Source organism: Podarcis melisellensis (assembly GCF_964234715.1).
Source record: "Podarcis melisellensis genome assembly, chromosome: 1".
Lineage (NCBI taxonomy): Eukaryota > Metazoa > Chordata > Lepidosauria > Squamata > Lacertidae > Podarcis > Podarcis melisellensis.
Genome location: NC_138528.1, coordinates 101,702,571 through 101,718,761, shown reverse-complemented (window position 1 = coordinate 101,718,761; position 16,191 = coordinate 101,702,571).

The window sequence follows — 16,191 nt, the reverse complement described above, 5'->3', positions numbered from 1 at the left end:
GAAATATTGGCATCTGTAGCTGTAAATCTCAGTTTCATGCATCACCTTTTCCACGTCCCTTGCTCTTACTTGCTCAATCAATGTATTGATTCAGCTAGAGTCTTTTATTCATTACTTGTGTTTATACCTTGCTGCATAGCATGAAAGTGTTCAGTACCGATTCATTGCTTATAACTACCGGTCATAACAATATAAAACAGGGAGGTGGACATTGTAGAATGAACAAGGTGAGAAATGAAACAAAAAATTATCAAGCATCGACTGCCAGCTTAATTAAAACCTGGCAGTTGATCCAGGAAATGAAATAATTGCTAAATTTCACTCAACCCAGTAAGACGCCTATCATTCCATCATACCACTTTCTATTTTACTTTTTTAAAGTAGTTATTAACTGTAACAAAGAAAACATGCAAAAAATAAAACTAACTGAAACAATCAAGCTTCTGCAGTATAATATTTTACATTTGATTCATAACATTTGGATAATGTTCTTGAGAAGGTAGCAACTCAATATTGTGAGATCCTTATTACAAAACAAAAAAGCTATCTTTTGACTTTGCCCAATTGGTACCTTTTTTAAAACAACAACAACAGATCAGCAAGATATATTGAATACTTCGTATCAATAAACAATTATTTACATAATGGGGAAGTTCCTCAACCACCTTGAGTCCACATAGTAGTAGAGACATAGGTTGTGTGGTAGCTGCACTGATCTACATTCAAGAACTGCTGGCAAAGGCATTGATTGGAACCTAAGAGAGCTGGACCATAAAGAAGGCTGGTCACCGAAGAATTGCTGCTTTTGAATTATGGTGCTGGAGGAGACTCTTGAGAGTCCCATGGACTGCAAGAAGATCAAATGTATCCATTCTGAAAGAAATCAGCCCTGAGTGCTCACTGGAAGGACAGATCGTGAAGTTGAGGCTCCAATACTTTGGCCACCTCATGAGAAGAGAAGACTCCCTGGAAAAGACCCTGATGTTGGGAAAGATGGAGGGCACAAGGAGAAGGGGACGACAGAGGACGAGATGGTTGGACAGTGTTCTCGAAGCTACAAACATGAGCCTGACCAAACTGCGGGAGGCAGTGGAAGACAGGAGTGCCTGGCGTGCTGTGGTCCATGGGGTCAAGAAGAGTCGGACACAACTAAACGACTAAACAACAACAAAGAGTGAGTTCCTCAAGCAAAACATCTAGCATCAAAACCTAGCCCTCTAGGTTTGAATCAAAAGTGGCTTGCTAGGTGGGCCAGCCCCATTCCAGCATGTTTATGCCACATCTTTCCCACCACATCACTCCTCTTGTGGTAAGCCACAGTGATCCACCTGCCAGGAAGCTAAAAAATGACTCCACCCCAACTGGTGAGCCATTTCTTCTGGCCTGGATTATACCGTATTTAAATGCATTGTACAGTGGACTTTACTTAGTTAATTTGTCTGAAATGCTATGCATTTATGCCCTGTATGCTGAAGTAGGATATTGTTACAGAATCCACTGAAAATGTCCCATGCAGAGAAATGACTGAGTCTTCTAGTTTGCTATGATGCTGGAAGGAGAATGTTGAAACTAGACTTAATAAAGCCTTTCTAATTTCTATATTTTAATTCAGTGGCTCCGAATTACAGGAGAAAGAGAGAGAGATCAATTGTTGGGGGTTAATTCTGCAGATTTCAATAGACTTTACTTTTAAGGAAGCAGCTGGCATCAGAAATGTGCAGCCTAATTCTTCTGGGTACAGTAGTATTAAACAAACTCCTAGATTATTCAGTGGTTGAGTGTTTTGCCAGGATATCTTGCCAATGCCGTATTGTGGGCTGGCATGGTTACAGCGGCAACAGCCTCCGATGCCAGATGCTGTGTCAGGTAGAGCAGCTGCATTGTACTAAATAAACAGCAACCATTTATAATGGGACTGCAGCTGACAGGTAAGCACAGCTGGTCAGACGTTGTTTCACTTACTGATCACAGGATGCCTCTAGTTGAGTCAGCACACAACACCCTGCTGCTAGAAGAGTCTATTTGATCAAATGGTGGGAAGCATTTTGGTAAATCTTCCTCTTGAATCCCAGTGTGGGCACTGGAGCCAAATGTGGCCACTTTCAACTTGTTAATCAACTCTTTCCCTGACTTTTGAGTATTTGTATGCCTAGACAGCATCTTAAAAAGCAGAGACATCACCTTGCCAACAAAAGTCCGTATAGTTAAAGCTATGGTTTTCCCAGTAGTGATGTATGGAAGTGAGAGCTGGACCATAAAGAAGGAGGAGACTCTTGAGAGTCCCATGGACTGCAAGAAGATCAAACCTATCCATTCTGAAGGAAATCAGCCCTGAGTGCTCACTGGAAGGACAGATCCTGAAGCTGAGGCTCCAATACTTTGGCCACCTCATGAGAAGAGAAGACTCCCTGGAAAAGACCCTGATGTTGGGAAAGATGGAGGGCACAAGGAAAAGGGGACGACAGAGGACAAGATGGTTGGACAGTGTTCTCGAAGCTACTAGCATGAATTTGACCAAGCTGCGGGAGGCAGTGGAAGACAGGAGTGCCTGGCGTGCTCTGGTCCATGGGGTGACGAAGAGTCGGACACGACTAAACAACAACAACATGCCTATATGTGTTGTATGATCAGGCTTAACTACATGGGGCACTAAGTTAATATCTCCCAAGCACATCATGATTTTATTTTTTTATGTATAGGTATGGGGACACTTTTTGTTGGGAACGCATCATTCAGGAAGGGAAGTTTTAACCTTTCCTTTACCCCACACAATTCAAGGTGTCACTGCTCTCCACACCCCCACACTGTCCAGGTAGGCTTTGAAAAAACAAGCTCCCATAGCACTAAATAGCATACATAGAACTCCAATGATCTGGTCGCAATCTGGATCACACGCATACACACCATTCTGATAAGTTGTGCTTAAAAGTCCCTGTGCGCTGAAAGACAAAGTGCTAACTTTTCATCTAGTTGGCCCCTAACAGGAGAAACTGGCCAAATGGAGACATTTAAAGGGCAGGAGGAAGTGTAATTTTGCCTGAGGGGAAAGAGGGAACATGTGAAAATTTACAGGAGGATGCAGAAGGCTTGGAGGCTGGTAGGATATCAGCAGGGGAAGATTGCCAAGAAGAGGAAGAGAACCCTATTGCTTCTTCAACTAGTTCACAGAAGAATTTGGTGTTAAAGTTTTAAAGATGCTGTGCTTAAGCAAAAGTTACTTAAGAGGAAGGCCCCATCTGCATGACAGTTTTAAAGACACATACCACTTTGAATAGTCACAGCTTCCCCCAAAGAATTCTGAGAAACGTTGTTTGTTAAGGGAGCTGAGAATTGTTAAGAGGCCCCTGTTTTCCTCACAGAGCTACAATTCTGAGTAGTTTAAGTCAAACCCTCTTCCTAGGGAATGCTGGGAATTATTACGAGGAGAATAGGAGTCATTTATTTATTTAAAAGTGTTTATAAAGGGCTTACTGTTTCAAAAATAAGTGGTGTATAGTCTAAAAAGCAAACAACATGCCATTAAAACTAAATCACAGACTAAAGCTGAAACAAGCAGTATAAACACAAATAAAGCACATTTTAAAGAGGACATGTTATGATGACAATAACAACAATATAGATATTTCAACTTCCTGAAATTATCCAACTGTTTTTTGATGTTGCTGATTTGGCTAAACTGCTCTCAAAATCTCCTAGTGGTTACAGATGACTGAAGCAGCAGACGAAGAAATGAATTTCTTAATACAAAATAAACAAGCTGAAAAACCCAGAAATGCTTTCATTCAGCTGGTGAATGAAGCAAGGCCAGTGTCAGATGTGGCTTTATTATTATTATTATTTCTCTACAAGCAGGCTTACCTGAAGTGTAAGCTCTGATAGTTTATCCCCATACACCCTTCCGCTGGACTGCCTGGTTACCGGGTAATTTCTGGAAAATCTATTTTTAGGAGAGGGGGAAAGAAACACTTGGCAAAACATCTTTATTTTGAAAGCAGGAACCTCAACTGCTTCCAGGATTCTTGTGCAATCCTGGAAAGAACAGAATGGCTTAGCCATGTCCTTTGCAAAAACTTGGAAAATTGTGCTAGGGGTATAGAAGTCTCCCTGCAGTCTGAATCCTTTTCTTTTTCTTCTTCCCTTTCCAAAGCTAAGAAAGACCATTGTGTTTAGGATGCAGCCTCTTTACACACCCACTCAATGTCCCTTTGTTTCTTTGCTGGATCAGTCCAGAGGTACATCTAGTAGACCTTTGTCTTCAGTTTTGGCCAGACAGATGCCTGTGGGGAAGATCACAAGCACCTATGATACCACCCAGTGATGGCTGTCTCCCTGAGTCCTGCCGCATCATCTATTACAGCCTCTGTACCTGTCCAGGTCCTAATCCACCCCACCTTTCTTTCAAATTGGCTGACTTCTTTGAGGTCCCATTAATTGCCTTTGTTGCTTAGCACTTCACTTAAAGGCACACTGGGACTCCTAAATCCTTTTTGCTTCATAAGTTTAGCTCAGCAATGGGGAACGTGTGACATTTCAGATGTTGGATTATAACTCACATTATCCCTAACCACTGCCCTTGTTGGATGGGGCTGATAGGTAAAGGTAAAGGTAAAGGACCCCTGGATGGTTAAGTCCACTCGAAGGCAACTATGGGGTTGCAGTGCTCATCTTGCTTCAGGCTGAGGGAGCCAGTGTTTGTCTGCAGATAGCTTTTCCGGGTCATGTGGCTAGCATGACTAAACAGCTTCTGGCACAAGGGGACACCATGACAGAAGCCAGAGTGCATGAAACACCATTTACCTTCCCGCAGCAATGGTACCTATTTATCTACTTGCACTGATGTGCTTTCGAACTGCTAGGTTGGCAGGAGCTGGGACAGAGCAACAGGAGCTCACTCCAACACAGGGATTCGAACCACAGACTTTCTGATTCTCAAGCCCAAGAGGCTCAGTACTTTAGACCACAGCCCACCCGCATCCCTGAGGCTGATAGGAGTCCAGCAATATATGGAGGGCTGCTGTTTTTTTATCCCTAGCTTAGCACTCCAAATTAGGCAGGGAAGCTATCGCTCCCCAACACCTGTGGTCTCAAGGCTGCTCAGGTTACACTCATGCAATTGATGTTGTGCGTAGTTTGGCCCATCTAGTAAGTCTCAGCAGGACTTGGCAGGCTGCAATCCAACCCTCACTTTACTAGAGAGTAAGCCCGACTGAGAAAACTGGGCCGAATTCAGAACACATGTGAATAGGACCAAGCTACCCGGGTGCTCGGTTAGAGCTTAGAGCTGGGCCTTTTAACCTATTTATTTATTTAAATTTATAGCCCACTCTTCCTCTCAAAGGAGCCCATGGAAGCTTGATAGGTTTGCTCTGGATATGCTGATACAGTAGAAACTGTATATGTAGCAATGAAGTTTCCTTATACATTGCTTGCTTTTAAATAATAATAATAATTAATAACAATAATAATAATAAGTGTGAGAGCTTCCGCTGCTGTCTGAAATTAATCATGTACTTTGAAGATGCAGATAAGAGAAAGGATGAAATAATTCAATACGTCCACTAACAATAAAGCCGTAAGCCAGGAACTAAGACTGTCTCATACTAATAATAATAATAATAATAAATTTTATTTATATCCCGCCCTCCCCAGCCGGAGCTGGGCTCAGGGCGGCTAACAATCAAATAATCCGACATTCTAAAAACATTCATTATAAAAATTAAGTAGATCAAATTAAAATCAAATTAATGGCAACCATCAAGCAAATTCTGTGTAGATTGCCGGTTGCCAGAGGAGGGGGGTCAGGCTGCGCCCTGACCGAAGGCCTGGTGGAACAGCTCTGTCTTGCAGGCCCTGCGGAAAGATGTCAGGTCCTGCAGGGCCCTAGTCTCTTGTGACAGAGCGTTCCACCAGATTGGAGCCGCGGCCGAGAAGGCCCTGGCTCTGGTTGAGGCCAGCCTAACCTCTCTGTGGCCTGGGATCTTTAGGATGTTTTTATTTGCAGACCGTAAATTTCTCTGTGGGACATACCAGGAGAGGCGGTCCCGTAGGTACGAGGGTCCTAGGCCGTATAGGGCTTTCATCCTTTGAAAAGATCATAAAATGCATTTGATACCCTCTTTCTTTTCTCCAGCCAGCCATTGACTATTAATGGCTATGAAAAGTGCTGTATGACTAATGTAGGCCGGTGATGATGGGAAGCTGAATTAGGTGATAAATGAGAGGCGCAATGATGAGGTGTGCTACTAATACCTCACACAGAGCTATTAGACTAGAGCCGTTTCATAGCTGCACTGATAAAGGGAGGAATTCATCTCCAGCATGGTCCGAATCATTGGATCATTTGACAAAAATCCACCAGAAAGTCATCAGCCCCCTGTTAGGAGGCAGGATCTACATCAGCCTCCTACAGATTAGCCCTAGAAAGATTTTTTTCCCTGAAGAACAGTTTCTCTATTCTAAAAAATATATTGCCTTAAATATATGTGTGAGTGTATAGACCACAGCTATATTTAGATGAAACAGGCCTGGTTTTCTTTTTTTTACCCTCTCATTTACAGCCTTCCTCATCAAGAAGTGTGAAAATAATTGACAAATCTGATTAAATTCATGGCTGGTCAATGGTGGAAGGATTGGGGTTGCTGACATGTAACACAGGAAAAACCCACGCTTTCAGCCAAACACTTTGGGAAAGAAAGAAGGCCTCCTCAGTTACTTTATCTCAGTGGATAAGGTATAAGTGGTACAAAGCTTTGTGCCTTTAGCATGGATGCTCCCTTGGTAGACTCCTACAGGGCAACAATTGCCTTTTCTGTTTGTGGGGAACTCCAGGCTGGCTGTGTTTGATTTTCCTGAGGCTTGTTTTTGACAACATGGTGCTTCCGCAGGTGGTGTCAAGGCAGCAGATTCCTACAACAGAACCCCAGCCCATCTAGGTACAGCTGTTGAATATCCCATTCATGGACCTGCTCTTCCACAACAGGAAAATAGAACACTTCTCCAGTGAAAATAGGGACGTCCTGAAGAAAAGTGGAAGGGACATGGGTGGCACTGTGGGTTAAACCACAGAGCCTAGGACTTGCTGATCAGAAGGTCGGCGGTTCGAATCCCCGCGATGGGGTGAGCTCCTGTTGACCGGTCCCTGCTCCTGCCAACCTAGCAGTTCGAAAGCACGTCAAAGTGCAAGTAGATAAATAGGTACCGCTCCAGCGGGAAGGTGAACGGTGTTTCCGTGAGCTGCTGTGGTTTGCCAGAAGCAGCTTAGTCATGCTGGCCACATGACCTGGAAGCTGTACGCCGGCTCCCTCGGCCAATAAAACAAGATGAGCGCCGCAACCCCAGAGTTGGTCACGACTGGAACTAATGGTCAGGGGTCCCTTTACCCTTTACCTAAGGAAAAGCAGGACATTCCAGGATCAAATCAGAAACCGGGACTGCAAATCCATGACTGTCCCTGGAAAATAGGGACACTTGGAGGATCTGGCAAGAGGTGGAAGAGATTGGACCCACCCTGGTAGCACAACCACTGCAGGGTGAGATAGGATTATGCATGAGACAGATGTGTGGTTGGGTTGTCAGCCTTGCCCCCAGGGCAGGGGCGGGACAAATTTGGCCCGCCAGATATTGCTCAACAACAACGCCCATCAACCCTGGCCATTGGCCATGCTTGTTAGAGCTGATGGGAGTTGTAATTCAGGAACATCAAGAGTGCCACAGGTTCCTTACACCTGATCTAGGAGCCAACTTGCCAAAGAGACCAGGGCTCCAATGTAGCGATGAGGGGATTGCAGCAGATGTAGCTTGTCATGCATACAGGAACCCTGGCTTCTTTGGCACTGGGATGTTTCTTGTGGCCTTGAGAAGAGGTAGTTAAGATGGTGACTGCCGAATCTATCCTGACTCTCAGCCTGTCTTAGCAAGAAATTCACTTAAAGCTGAATCAAGTGAGAATTCAAGGGAGGGAGATTTGGAACGAATCCATTCCAAACAGTCAGCTAATCCTTTTGTGGTTTCAGCCCAACCTAGCATGATGAATGCATTGCCTGGATACATGAATTACGGATAAATGGACCAGGCTACTTAATACTGAGACAAGGAATAGGCTGATTAGATATTATTCACCAGGAATCAAGTCGCTGTGCAACCTCTTAGAAGTGTAATAGAAAATCTAATAATGGCTTCTATTAACATTCCAGCCAAAATGTAGGTCATAGGACTCATCAGAAATAAACTATCTCTGGGACACTATAATAAGGAAAGAAGATTTGTGCTTGGAAACATATTTACTTGTTCTCTTCCATAATGAAAAAAGAAACCAAAAAGCTACCCCAAATTTCCTATGAAGCATCTTTCTCTGGCCTGGCTCACTGTAAGATTTAAAGCAAATTAAGCCGAAGGATGAAACTTGATATGAAATTTGGGGTAGCTTGATTTCTTTTTCATCATGGAACTCACAATTCCCCTTCTGCTTTCATTCACCACATATTAAATAGAGTGTACAGGTTTCAAACTTTCCATTAGAGTGGGTTATTCTTTATCATTGACATGGAATGATAGATCACAGTTATAAACCCAGTGTCTCTTAGGAACGTCTCTGAAGACCAGCTCTTAGATCAAAATATTATCTCAGTCATCCAAAAGGCCAATGTAGAAGCCTGAAGAAGGGAACATTTTTGTAGGGCTTCCTCGTAGCAATGCTTGATAGGTAAGAGAAATGAAGGAAAGAAACCTAGAGATAATAACTAATCAGATTCAGAAGTGCTAGGAAGTTCACCTGTAAAATATGTAATGCTTTCTCCTCCCAAACTGAAAACTTCAAAATGTTGCATCCTGTCCACATAGGACACTTGTTCCAGCCCAATGATAATATTGGATGCCCTTTTCTAGCTCCACATTATCCTTCTTGAGGTGTGTCAACTAGAGTTGTGCATAGTATTTCATGTTCCATTAGAATACATATGTGTATACATGAAGTTAAGGGGCTTTTCCCCAATGTGCTTTACTTTACATTTGCTTGCACTGAATTGCAGAAGCCATGTTGATTCTTCTTCAGCAAGACTTTCCCCTCTATATGTTTGGTAATTCTATCTTAAATACAGTGGTACCTCAGGTTAAGAAATTAATTTGTTCTGGAGGTCCGTTTTTAACCTGAAACTGTTCTTAACCTGAAGCACCACTTTAGCTAATGGGGCCTCCTCGATTTCTGTTCTCATCCTGAAGCAAAGTTCTTAACCTGAGGTACTATTTCTGGGTTAGCGGAGTCTGTAACCTGACGTGTCTGTAACCTGAGGTACCACTGTAATGCTTTCTCCCAGTGTTGCCAGAACAGATGTTATGCTTGTTTTGTTGTTGTTGTTTTTAAAAATGGACCCCCCTAGATTTCTTTTTAAAAATAGTTACACATTGGCCACTTTCCGGTCCTCAGGTGTTAGAGGACTAGTTAGACATTTTTGTTAGAAGATTAGCAATTTTGCATTCGATTTCTTTAAGAGCTCTCAGATAGTTGCCATAAGGACCCGGTATTTTGTCCATTTTTAGTTTACCAGTACAACCTAGAACTTTGGCCACCATTTGCCTTAGTGTTCCTCAAACTGCTTTCCTCAGAAAGTTAGTTCAGGCACCCGGATCCACCTTGTGCAGTGAAGACAGTTGCAAATAATTCAGTGAGCTTCTCTCCAATCTCCTTCCCCTCATTTAGCACTCCTTTGATTCCCTTGTTATCCAAAGGTCCAACTGCCTCTATTGCTTCTAATGTTACTAACACATTAGTATATTTTTTAAATCCATTGATATTAATAATTTTAGTGATGTGCTCCTTGACTTCTTTTTTCACATCCCTTATTATCTGCCTGTATTTATTTTGTGTTCTTCTCATTTGGACAATTACTCCCCTCCCCCCTTTTTTTTGAAGGAAGCCATCTTCCCTATTACAGTCTCCTTGACCCTGCTTGTTAACTATGCTGGTATCCACTTGGCCTTGGTCTGTTTCCTAGAATTGCACCCTTAGTCTAGCACTCTGGCCATTACATCACACTGGCTCTCTCTGTTGCTAGACATTCTGTCCTTACTATATGCAAAAATAGGAACTCAGTTCTACAAGTTCCTGTCCTTATATAGCCAAAATGGCTCCAACGCATGCATAGAAGGGTGGTATTGATTAGCACTGTGCCAAAAAGGCTTGCAGGAATCCCATGGTTTTCAAAAACATAAACTTTGGGTGAAACTCAAAGTGTGGGGGGAATCCAGCATAGCCTGATGATGCCTGAGCATGTTCAGGTTCCATGAAATGCTGACTGACCATTGGTGACATGGAGGAACAGAGGGAATGAAACAGACTATCCTGTAAAAGATTACTGGTGTCTTCCTGGCCCCCTGAGCAGGAGTACTTCACACTGGAGCACTTAGTTACAGGTCCCACTTTCAGTAGTATTATTATAATATTATAACGTTATGCAGTATTCTTGCAATAAAAATTAAGATGGCTGAAGTGCTTATGCGAGTGAATATTTTCGAATGCTATAATCTTATGGATTCTTACTTGGGAGCGTTTCCTTCCAGGCTGGTGGCTTAGGCCCTGTCATGTTGTGTTTCCCCCCCTGCTCAGAATACTACTGACCATGGGTGCTGTATGTGACACGGGGTTTGCAAATTGCTGAGCATTTGAGAAAAATGAAAAAAGCCTGGAGCGCAATCTTGTGGAAAATGTCGTGGGAGAAGAGAATGGTTGGGAAAATGCAAATCTGAGCCTGTGTGTTTATTTATTTATTTCAAGATTAAATTCTGCCAGCCAAGCTGTTCAGCAAGTGTTAAATTGGCTGTTCCAATGTAACTACTCCAACTTGCATCAGCTGAGGATTGCAGCCTTTTTATTTTTTATTTTAAGCAGTGGGAAGGCGGGTGTGGGGGGGGAGGTCTTTATTATGCACCATGTGTGAGCTACATTGTGTTTTGTCAGCCTGGAAATCACTTCCATCAGTGAATAATAGCTTGGAAATGCCCTGCTAGCACCACACATTTGAAATACATCAACAGCGTCTAGGCCTTTAGATGCCCTCTCTGGAATACATTTAAGGAGAAAATGCACCATTTTGCTTTGCTGCTGGTGGTGCAGCCAAAATTGCTGGACTTACTCTCTCCCTCCCTCTGTCCTGCACACACACACACACACACACACACACAGAGAGAGAGAGAGAGAGAGAGAGAGAGAGAGAGAGAGAGAGACAGAGACAGAGACAGAGACAGAGACAGGATATCTGTTTCTAGTGTAATGGGTCATTAATAAAAGAACTAGCAAGAATTTCTCAGTAAAGAGCACTGGGAACAACTGAAGCACCATGGCTGATAACAACATGCAAGAACTTCTTTAAGGCATGGTAATGGGGGGTGGGGGTGGGAATAGATAAATGCAAAATTAGCAAGGAGGGATAGGATGAGTTCCTATTAAGTTTGTGTGTGTGTGTGTGTGTGTGTGTGTGTGTGAATGGCAGAATCACTCAGTACTGAAAGTCACTTTGCATACACAGCCATCACAGAATATACTTAAGGAAATGTCAAGTCTTGCAAAATAAGATGTCCTTTCATAATGCTAACTGACAAGGCTGTTTCAGACTGAGCTATGCATGAGAATCATACACCTCAGACTGGCTGGAGTGCTTCTCTGCATCATAACGTGCACACCTTTTTTTTAAAATAAAAAAATTCTGCTTTCTCTCAAGAACAAAGTAGCAGCAGTAGACATTACAATCCAAATACTCGGAACCAAAAAAGCACACAAACAATCTAAACAATTAAACAAAAGGTCATTGAAACAAAAAAAGGATTCTGCAGATCTTTAGAAGGATGTCTCCAAATGGATTGAATGGGCCATAAAATGGCAAATGCAATTCAACATAAACAAAGTGATGCATGTCCGGGCAAAAATATATATCTTTCATATATTTCACATATATGCTCATGGGGGTATGAACTGGAGGTGACTTACCAGGAGCAAGATCTTGGGGTTGTAATGAATATGTTGATGGGAGTGTTGACCCAGTGTGTGGCAGGTGTGGAAAGGGCAAATTCTATGCTAGGGATCATTAGGAAAGGAATTGAAAATAAAACTGCTGATACCATAGTGCTGCTATAGAAACTGTGTGCGGTTTTGGTCGCCTCACCTCTAAAGGGATATTGTGGCATTAGAAAATGGCAACCAAAATGATCAAGGGGGTGGAGAAACTCTCCAAGGAGGGAAGGTTGCAGCAGCAACTGGAATTTTTTGGTTTAGAAAAAAGGAGAATAAGAGGTGGCATGGGATTATTTATTTGCTGCCATTTTAAGTTTGTAGATGATTTTACAGTTCCATTTTTCTCTCTTATGTATTTGAAAGCATGATTGTGACGGCAGCTGAGCTTTGCTCGTACTTAAGGCAAAGAGTATAATGGTCACAAATCCAATACATTCAGAACTGGCACAGTCCATAAGAAATCCAGCTGCAGCACTTACAATAAAACTTACAATGACTTATAATAAGACTTAAACTTAACACTAAGCACACAGAACAGAACACCAGAACAAAGAGACAGAAAGACAAAGCGAGTGAAAGCCAGGCTCCTTCTGGCCTCTTATTATAGTCAGCATGGCCTTGACAGAAAGATAACAGAACCAGTTTAAACCAGCGGTACTCAGCTTCTCAGAAGGAAATAACCCAAACAAGAACCTTCTGCCTGTTTCTTTCACATAGAAAGAAAACTTTCCAGAATACTCTTGAACTAAGTAGAACAGGAAAGATGTCTACATATCAGATCAATACTTTATGTATTAAGAAATGCAAACTGACAGATTGTTCTGTCCCAGGAAGAGGCCCCAAAGGAGGAACAGGATCCTAGCTCAAATGAGGTTTTGTGTTAGGAAGAGTCCCTGGATGCTGGGTCATAGGCCTCTTAGCACCAGGCCCAGATCCAGGAAGCAAAGGGAGGTCAAACTCCTGACAAAGCAGAGGGCAAGTTTGGCAAGCAAAGAAAAGAGGCCAAAGTCCAAAAGACCAAAGAAGCAAGGTGGGTAGCACCCTGGATAGCTCCAAGCAGAAGCTAGGCAGACAAGGCAGATAAGAATCAGGGGTCAGCATACTTTTTCAGCAGGGGGCCGGTCCACTGTCCCTCAGACCTTGTGGGGGGACAGACTATATTTTGAGGAAAAAAGTGAACAAATTCCTATGCCCCACAGATAACCCACAGATGCATTTTAAATAAAAGGACACATTCTACTCATGTAAAAACACACTGATTCCCGGACCGTACGTGGGCCAGATTTAGAAGGCAACTGGGCCAGATCCAGCCCCTGGGCCTTAGTGTGCCTACTCATGGATAAGATGGACTTTAATTTTGCTCCAACAACCAACCAATCCAGACTGAGCCTTAAAGAATGGGTTTTCCACTTCTTTTGAGCAGCTATCCACGCTCCTGATGAGTGGAGTTAGGGGCCCATACTATGGACTCCAGCAGTAAAAGGTAGACTATGGTTCTAGTATGGCCTCTGTGTTGGCATCCTCAGGGTCTGAAGACAGTAATGTGATTTCTTCAGACCAAAGAGATGCTGGCACCAAAGGCTCCTCTGTTGCTAAAGCTTCTGAGGTGGTAGGGACACCACAGGCTGAATCACACAGTATATTCTCCCACTCAGATATTTATTTTGTTACACTTATATCTCACCTTTCCTTCAAGAAGCTCAAGGTGGTGTACATGGTTCTTTCATCTCTCTTGTGGTCCTCACAACAACCCTGTGAGGTATGTTGGCTTAGAGATAGGCTCAGGGTCACTCAGTGAGTGGATATTTCAACCCTGGTCTCCCAGGTCTTAGTCCAACACTCTAACCAGTACACCTCTGAATAATGGCTTCCTCTTCTGATGATGGGAAGTCAGAGTCCAGGATCATTGCCTGGGATTATTATTTTTTATTAATGTCAGAGTGGTATATATAAATTTTAGAATTTAACATTGGTTTTAACTTGATAGAACTGATCTATTAGAAAACCCATTTGAATGCAGACCAGTATCTTGGCAGGAGGTCTTTTGATAACTGGTTAGAAGTCAAACTGAACGGAGGAAAAATGAATGCAAATTGGGAAATTGGTAGGTTCAGGAACTTTTTAAAAATGTATTTCTGAATAATTTCTACCCAGGGAAGAGTTCAGAGGCTAGGTGGAGCAGTGGTGAATTAATGCATTAGATTTTTCACCTCTGAATATTGGGAGTCATATTTCACTGTCTCGTGATGATTCAAGTGGAAACAATTCTATGGTTTCACAATTTCTAAGAATGGATTGCTGTAAGTACCCGAGAGCCACGACTCAAAAATACTCCTGTTCTGAAGATACTGGGGCATTTCAGGATACAATTAAAGATAACTGACAGGGTTGTGTAGAAGAATTGAGGGAAGATTTTAAAAACAACAATAACAACAACAATGTAGTTGTGGGAGGGTGAGTTATTGGTTTGCTTCTGCTTCTGTATTATTATGCATTGTGTATTTTCATTTTGTATCCCCCCCCCCCGTTGTGAACCATCCTAGGATCTTTGGATGAAGGGCAATATACAAATTTAATTAATTAGTCCATATTAGATTCTCATGAGGAGGAAACTCGACAATCTTAGTTTTAAAAGCAGAGAAAGTGAGCCTACGTGCCTATGTAAGAATTGTGTAATCACCTTCTTTCAAAACACACCATGCTTCAGGGTAAAACGTGCTAGTTTTTTTTCTATACACCCACACATACACACTCCATCTCTCTTGGATATGTTTTTCTCATCCCATGTAGTTGTTGGTCTGGGCAATGTAATAACATTTCTAATATAATTACTTGCAGCTGTTAAATATTTGTCTCTGCTTTTTCTCCCTCCGGTCTCTCTTTTTGTTGATTCCACTGCTGTCAAAATTTAGACTGTAAGCTTCTTGATGCAACATGTTTTACTTCCTGGCATTTCCAGGTAGGTCTGAGAGAGGCTCCCTGCTTGAAACCATGGAGAACCAAAGCAAGTCAGCCTAGACGAGGGGTGGAGAACTTTGTCTGGGCAATGGTCCAAATAATTGTCTCCTCCACCCTTCACAGGCTCAGTTTGACAGGTGGACAGAGCTACCCACCTGTCAATCACCAATATCAGGTGAACTTTCTTGCCCATGTGGGTCTTACGGAGCACTTCGGTGGCTATCAGGTCTTACAGAGTCTCTTTTGGAGCACCGCACAAGTAATTAACAAGAAATTGATGTGTGTGGAGTAATTTTGTTATATCATTTATTAGATTCATTTTTCTCCTATGATTTATGTTAGTAACATGAAGTTGCTTACATTTTATATAGTATATGAACAAGTATTGATATATTGTGATGTGATGTACTGAATCACAATGCTGGCATTAAGTTTAAAACAGATTTTAAAACAAGAGGGAAAATACAGCATTGACAGCATGAACATGATATGTTTGAAGAAATGGGTAGGATTAGTATTTTATGCTGGCTTTGCTTCAGGCATCTTTAAACATTAATAATGGAGGCTAAATAATACAGATATTAGTAATCCAATGGCAAATATTAACAAAGGCAAACCTCCATTAAGTGACTTGATCATGAGACATATTAATTTAACTGATGTGGCAGATGAAATACTACCTCTAAGGATAACAGAAGAGGGTTTTGTTCACCACTGCAAATTAACCTCCAGCTTTGTTCATTCAAAAACTGCCTCATTCTTGATTTTCCTCTACCAAGGAACTTGTGCCTTCCTCCTAAGGATGGAGCCAGGTCTGGGTAAAGCTGGGCTTTATATTTTTTGCAAAAATAGGAGCCCAACAACTGTGTGTTTCTTCTTGTTCCCAGTAGTCCTGGGTGCATCCTGAAACCTACCGTACAATGCTCCTAGGAGAGCCTCATTTGAATGTCTGTTAACCCATCCCACATTCCATCTTAAGCCTGAATCTAAATGCAGGCTCCATGGCTTCAACATCTGACAGTCTTTCCTTGCGACCACTCACACCCTTGCTTTCTTTCCCATTTCCCCTGATGATGAGTACCAGAGTACAGTGGTACCTCGGGTTAAGTACTTAATTCATTCCGGAGGTCTGTTCTTAACCTGAAACTGTTCTTAACCTGAAGCACCACTTTAGCTGATGGGGCCTCCTGCTGCCACCGCACTGCCAGAGCACGATTTCTGTTCTTATCCTG